The sequence below is a fragment of the Oratosquilla oratoria genome, chromosome 3 (genome assembly GCF_046742065.1).
Source record: "Oratosquilla oratoria isolate Oo_2021 chromosome 3, ASM4674206v1, whole genome shotgun sequence".
Lineage (NCBI taxonomy): Eukaryota > Metazoa > Arthropoda > Malacostraca > Stomatopoda > Squillidae > Oratosquilla > Oratosquilla oratoria.
The window spans coordinates 8,528,243-8,535,742 of record NC_134779.1 but is presented as its reverse complement, the minus strand read 5'-3'; positions in this window follow the sequence as shown (position 1 = coordinate 8,535,742).

Genomic DNA, 7,500 nt, shown 5'->3' with positions numbered 1-7,500 from the left:
ACTTTACTTACTCTTTACTTTACTTTGCTTTACTCCTACATTACCTTTTACCTTTATTCTCTACTTCCTCTTCTCACGTTCCCTAGTTCCCGACCAGTTTTACGGCTATACACACCTATGCCTCTTTACCTTGCCTCCCATAACTCAAACTTCTGTAATTTTCTTTCTCCAAATCTTTCTTTCTCTATATTTTTCTTTCCTTCTCTCTCTAACCTCTTTCTTTTCTTCCATAATCCTCCTCTTCCTCCTTTCCTTTCTCCTTCCAAACTCTTCTTCTTTTCTTCCCTTATCCCCCTCTTCTTCCTTTCCTCTTTCCTTCTGATCTCCCCTTCATTTTCTCTCCTCTCTCCCTCTAACCTAATTCTATTCTTCTCATTTCTTCCTCTTCCTCATTTCCTTTCTCCTTCCAAACACGTCTTCATTTTCTTTCCTCCTTCTCTAACTTTATTCTTTTCTCCCCATTTCTTCCTCTTCCCCCTTTCCTTCTCTCCTTCTAAACTTTTCATTCTCTATCCTTTCCTTTCCCTCTCTTCCTGTTCTTTCTATTTCTTCCTTTTCTCTCTCCTCCCAAACCTTTCTTCCTTTTCTTTCCTATCTCCTTAACCTCATTATTTTCTTTCCCTTTCTTCCTCTTCCTCCGTTCATTCCTCATTCCAAACCTCTCTTTCTTTTCCTTCTCTTTCCCCCTCTCCCTAACCTCATTCTATTTTCCCATTTCCCCTCCTACTCCTTTTCCTAATCCTTTCACTCTTTCTTCCTTTACTACTAATCCAACTTTTTTTTTCAAACGACATATCCCCTCACTTTTGTTCTTGCAGACAATTAACACTTTGTCTATGTTGATATTACACGTTTTATTTTGACTTTCAACAAGCTGTTTAGCTATCTCTGAGAAAGTCATTTTTACCTGGCTGGTGAACACCTCAAGAGCAACAGACTGTAGATTCTATTCCCGTTATATTGATTTAATTCAATATGATATATACCATCCTAACACTAGTATTAGTGTAATTGTCACCCATACCATCTCTTTTGTCTCCCTTCTCGTATTTCTCGTTCTCCCTCATTCTTTACCCCCCATCCTTTTCTAAACTCCTTTCCTAACCTCCTTCTTTTCTTCTTCCTCCTCCTTCTTCCTTTCTTCTTTCCTACTTCTCTCATTCCCTATTCTCCCTCGTTCTCTCCCTCCATGTCTTTCTAACTTCATTTACTTACCTCCCACTTTCCCTCTTTTATTGCTTCCTCCCCCTTCATTCCTCTCCTCCTTCCTTCCCACTCCTATTCCACTTCTTCAAACCTTCCCTCATAATTCTTCCTCTTTTCCTTCACCTCCCCTCCCTCCTCTCTTCACTCCTCACTCTTCATTTCTTTCCTTTTTTCTTTCCATTTCCCTTTCATATTCACATGACAACATAAACTGTGATTTTCCTTTTCTATTTCCTTTTTTTTCATTCACTTTACCAGCCTCTCCTTCACCCCATCCCACCCTCCTCTTCCTCTTCCTCCCCTCCTTTCGTTCGCGAATTAATTAGACGCACCGACGAAATAACTTTCTCCTTCAAATTTATTTTCTCGATTCCAAAATGACTTTTTTCTTTAAGACATCAAAATTATATTTTTCCAAGGAATGCATATTCGGCTTGTAAATCATTATTATAATAAAATTTAGGCTTCTTCTAGAACAGCAAATGAATCCCAATTTTTTTTTTCAACGTTATGAACTAGAAGCGGTACAAATACGTTGAGAGTATCTATTATCATAGTATGGTATCCTAGTTGTGACTAGTGAGACCAACATTCATAAAGAGAGATTATAAACAAATAAAGAATAATGCTAGGAGGCGCTTAGCTGCAATTAAAACTATTCCTTTGTCCTAAGTGCTCGGAATGCCTAAGGAATTTGAGGTCACCTATGGATGGTGGTTTCAATGCGGCCCGCATATACCAACGTATTACTCGGCACCCTATGCTGCAATATAGAAATAAATGTAAGCATACGCGCGCGCGCGCGCATGCATACACACACACACACACACACACACACACACACACACACACACACACACACACACACACACACACACACACACACACACACACACACACACACACACACACACACACACACACACACATACACACACACACACACACACACACACACACACACACACACACACACACACACACGCACACACGCACACACACACACACACACACACACACACACACACACACACACACACACACACACACACACACACACACACACATACACACATTCACACAACTCGTGGCGCAGTTAGTAGAGTTCCCGGTCGCCACTACGGAGGTCTGGGATCGAATCTCGTCCAGGGCTGAAATAATTTCAGTATCGCTGTGTTTCAGGTTGTTACTCCAACTCTCGTGGGCGGGGAGTTGGGTGTGTAAGTGCGTGTAAGGTCACACCATTACCCATAGATCGGTCATATATGAGCTCTGATCCAAAGACTATCGTGAATCACACACACACAAACGGTTTGTTGGTGCAGTGGTGTCGCGCTAGGCTGCTTATTCAGTAATGTTAGTTCGAGTCCCGCCCAGGGCTGAAAAGCATCAGAGTACTGCAAGCCGGCACATCAGCTTTAGTGGGCAAGGAGGTGGTATGTGGGTGTCCCTTAGATCGGGCCACATATGAACTCTGAGCTCATATCCGGAAGGTAATAGCTGTCGATCCAGAATATAACACGTGATCCAAGACCGCGGTGAATCACACAAACACACACACACACACACACACACACACACACACACACACACACACACACACACACACACACACACACACACACACACACACACACACACACGACTCGTGACGCAATGGTAGAGTTCCCGGTCGCCACTACGGCGGTCCGGGTTCGAATCCCGTCCAGGGCTAAAACGTTTTAAGTATCGCTGCGCTGGGAGTCGTTACTCCAACTCTCGTTAGCGGGGAGTTGGGTGTGTGTGTGCGTGTAAGGTCACACTATTGCCCATAGATCGGTCATATATGAACTTTGAGCTCTCTTTCGGGATGGAAATAGCTGTCGATCACGTGTCCAACACGTGATCCAAGACCATGGTGAATCACATACACACAGGCAGTGGTAGTAGGTTCCCAATATAAGCTCCTATCCGAACATCGCGATAATCCAAGTCTTCAAAATTTGAAGCAAATTGAGTAAATTCCGATTTCTCAATTATCAGTGCATGATAAATTGAATATATACCTGACAGAGTAGAAGAGCATGCGTGTGTGCGCGAGCGTATTTATCTAATTGTATCTATGAGGGGCTAAAGCTGTGTCCGTGGGGTTCCGTCTTTGCATCATCCTTTGTCAACTTAAACTTGAATTCACTTACAGTGTCTGCCCTGCTTACTTCCTTTTTCAATCAGTTTCACACATCGATATTTCTTTGTAGGAAACTCAGCTTTTTCACATATTCTAGGGAAACTTTCTCCTTCAGCTTGCTTCTCTGCCTTATTCATGTTCTTTCATCTCGTACCAGCATGTGATGTTTGTCGATTCTTTTAACTCCTTTCTCCATTATAAAAAATAAATAAATAAATAAATAAATAGATAAATAAAGTATTTCCTCTTTCTCTTCAATTCATCAGAGTAGGAAATCCCAGTTTTTCTAGTTTCTCCTCTCAGCTGACTCTCCATTTTTTCATAGATAATATAATAAGTTCTGAATCCTTTAAGCAGTTCTTGTATGCTTTGTTTCTTATATTTTGTATGAGTTTTCTAACTCGCCGGTCCACCTTCTATTATACTATGATTTGTGATTCGTTTCCACTCATTTTCTCCCAGTTTTTCTAGTTTCTCCTCTCAGCTCACTCTCCATTTTTTCATAGATGATATAATAAGTTCTGAATCCTTTAAGCAGTTCTTGTATGCTTTGTTTCTTATATTTTGTATGAGTTTTCTAACTCGCCGGTCCACCTTCTATTATACTATGATTTGTGATTCGTTTCCACTCATTTTCTACAAATTTATTCACCCTGTAAATTTAGAATTTTCATTATCCTCTGTTTATCCGTCTCACTCACTTGCTCCATGCCTAAAGTTCCCTTTTTGCATAGTTATAGTTTCCTTTTCTGTAAGGCTCCTTTTTTTAAATCTGCCTTCCTTGCATTCAAAATAAGACCAAGGACCACATGATCGTTTTTGTCCTTTCAGACAAATGCACTTCAATGATCTAACTGCATCGGGCCCTTTTGTAAAAATCCAATCCAATCTTCGTATAATTTCATCTCTAGATCTTGTTGGTTCTTTCACCCATTGGATCATTATGGTCTTCGTTACTATACAGAGTACTGCCCATGAGTGTGTGTGGAGGGAGTAAAAAGAAAGAGAAAGAAAAAAAAAGGGGGAAGAGAGAATGGAGGCAAGAAAGAAGAAAGGAGAAAATGGAGAAGAGGGAGAGAATGGAAAGAGAGGAGAAAAACAACGAGAGAGTGAAAGAGGCTGAGAGAGAAGGTAGACAACGAAAGAGTGAGAGAGGTATATATATATATATATATATATATATATATATATATATATATATATAGGAGAGAGAGAGAGAGAGAGAGAGAGAGAGAGAGAGAGAAAGAGAAGAGAGATAAAGTACAAAGAGTGGATGCGGAGGAGGAATAGAGTGGAGGGCGAAAGTGGAGGAAGAGAGAAGAAGTAGGTTAGGAACTTGAGAGATGAGGGAGAAAAAGAAAGGAGAAGACATATAGAGAGGAAAGAGAGTGAGGAGGAAGACAAATGAAGAAGAAAGGGGAAAGGACGGGGATTGAGGAGAGAGGGGAGCGAGACAGAGGAGGAGAGAGCAGGGAGAGAGGAGGGAGAGACAAAGGGAGAGGGAGAAGAGGTAGAGAGAGGAGAGAGAGAGAGGAGGGAGAGCGAAGAAGAAAAAACCTTTGTATAGGATACATTACTGTCCCCACGGTTGTGAAGACTTCGGGCAATCTCGCATTGAACAAATGGTGACTGGATCTCCTTTTCGGTCGAGTTCATTGTCCCGAACACAACTTGTTACAGAATTACCTCAAAATAGGAACGTTCCCCCTCCCCCGTCTTAGGTTCGTTCATAATCTGTGACGTAAATTACTTTTTCTTGAGAGTGTCGACAAGTTTCACGTACGTATGTGTGTGTGTGTGTGTGTGTGTGTGTGTGTGTGTGTGTGTGTGTGTGTGTGTGTGTGTGTGTGTGTGTGTGTGTGTGTGTGTGTGTGTGTGTGTGTGTGTGTGTGTGTGTGTGTGTGTGTGTGTGTGTGTGTGTGTGTGTGTGTGTGTGTGTGTGTGTGTGTGTGTGTGTGTGTGTGTGTGTGTGTGTGTGTGTGTGTGTGTGTCCGCACACATCTCTGTGCCCGTACATGCGAACATAGAAGCAAACAAATGTAAGCACACCTTGTATGTTCACACAAAAGAGAGCGAAGAAACACGCATACTCACCCTCATCCAGCCCTAATATCCAGCATAATAAATGTATGTAAAAGAACGTCTCACTTCATTGCATACCCACACCACGCAAAAAGGTACTGAAACCTCGGGGACATCATCACGCCATAAATTGTCATGAGGTGATGACAGCTGCCTTATGAAGTAAACGAAATGATCTTATTGATATCATGCACAAGAGCAAAAACTGACGACTTATGGTAATGACTTGACATGACAGGAACACAGACATTATCTTGTCGAATCAAGTTTCACTGGGTCAAGTTTTTGAGTTTGTAGCCATATTGGTAGAGGCAGAAATTTCTCGAAAAACGTATGTGCTGGAATCCTTGTTATATAGCTTCTGAAATAATGACACAAACACAAATATTATCTTGTCCAATGGTCTTCAAGTATCGCTGGATCAAGCTGTTAGGTCTTTGGTCATACCGACAGAGGCAAAAATCCCTCGACAAAAGTGGTTGCTGAATTCCTAGTAATAGTACACCTATATTGTTCACTCGCACTTGCGCTGTAGATGAAACAGGACAAAGAAGTTCTTAATCCAAGGTAACACAAAGTCGAAAGTAGATTATGTGCGTAGAAAGAGGTGCAAGGAAAAGGTTCTCAATGATTCTATTCTTTAGACGTGATGAACGCTCTTGCCTTTTCTCCTGCTGAAGAAAAAAACACAGACAGAAGCTTGTTGCTTAAAGAAGAATGAAAGTCTTAATATCAGTCTCAGTGCAGAGAAGACATTCTGAAAAATCCCTCATCGCCCACCCATCCCACCCTAAAAGTGCATACGAAAAACGATACTCAAAGAACTCATTTGAAAAAAGATTTCTGAAAGAAGGAGTAAGAATATCTATTTTTTAAAGAGTTGAAAAGCGAGGAGCAGAACCTAAAAGAACAAGAAGAAATTAGCATGCCTTTGAGATAAGATAAAATTCAAATCATGCAGGAAATTCTATTAAGTGCGAGCGTGTGATCAATCTCTTTGTTTACTACCGATCACTGTCACCACTCGATTTTGTTCAGAAGAGAAAACGTTACTGTCTTCCACCAGGCAGATTTATTCATCCCAAGCATAATCTTTGGACTCAAAAAAAAACAAAAAAAACAAAAAACAAAAAAAAAAAAACATCGGTACATTTCAGATGATTTTATTCAGTGACAATAAAAACCTGAACTTGAACATCTATAGCTGTGGCTGAAAGAACAAGTAGCGTCCCTCATAGACAGTCTTATATCTTACTGTATATATATATATATATATATATATATATATATATATGTATATATATGTATATATATATATACATACATACATACATATATACATATATATATGTATATATATAAATATATATACATAAATATATATACATATATATATATACATACATATATATATATATATATATATATACATATATATATGTATATATATAGATAGATATATACACATATACAGTATATATTATTTTTCTTTGTTATTATTGTGTTCGTTTCGTTGCAAAAATGTTTTTATCATCACTGCTGTAAGTGCTTACTTGCTTGGATTTTGTTCACAGTGAAAATATGTTAAACAAAATTGTATTAACAGAGGGATTGCATGAGACTGGAGTTCTGGGTAAGCGTCACTGAAGAGCTGGCACCGCCCGGGAATTGAACTCGTGACCTCCCAGTTACCGGGTAGGCGTGTTTACCGACGACACCACAGGCGCCTCCAGTGACCCTCACAGTGAATACTCGAGCGTTGCAAGCCAGTCCTCCACGTGGAATAGTGCATACATGCAGAGCCTTTGTATGCCTAATTGCTGCTCCGGGGCAAATTATTAGGTACCCCCACCCCCAGTCATTACTTCCCACTTCCGCCCAAACCGCAAATCAGCTGAGCATGAGTAAACAAATGAAAAAGAAAATGTAGATATTTTGAGTCAAGCTTAATGTTTTTTTATGTAGAAATTTTAGCTTTTGGCTTTTAATTTTTTTTTTTTTATCTAATGTCCCTATTGCAGAAATGACATAGGAAAAATATTATA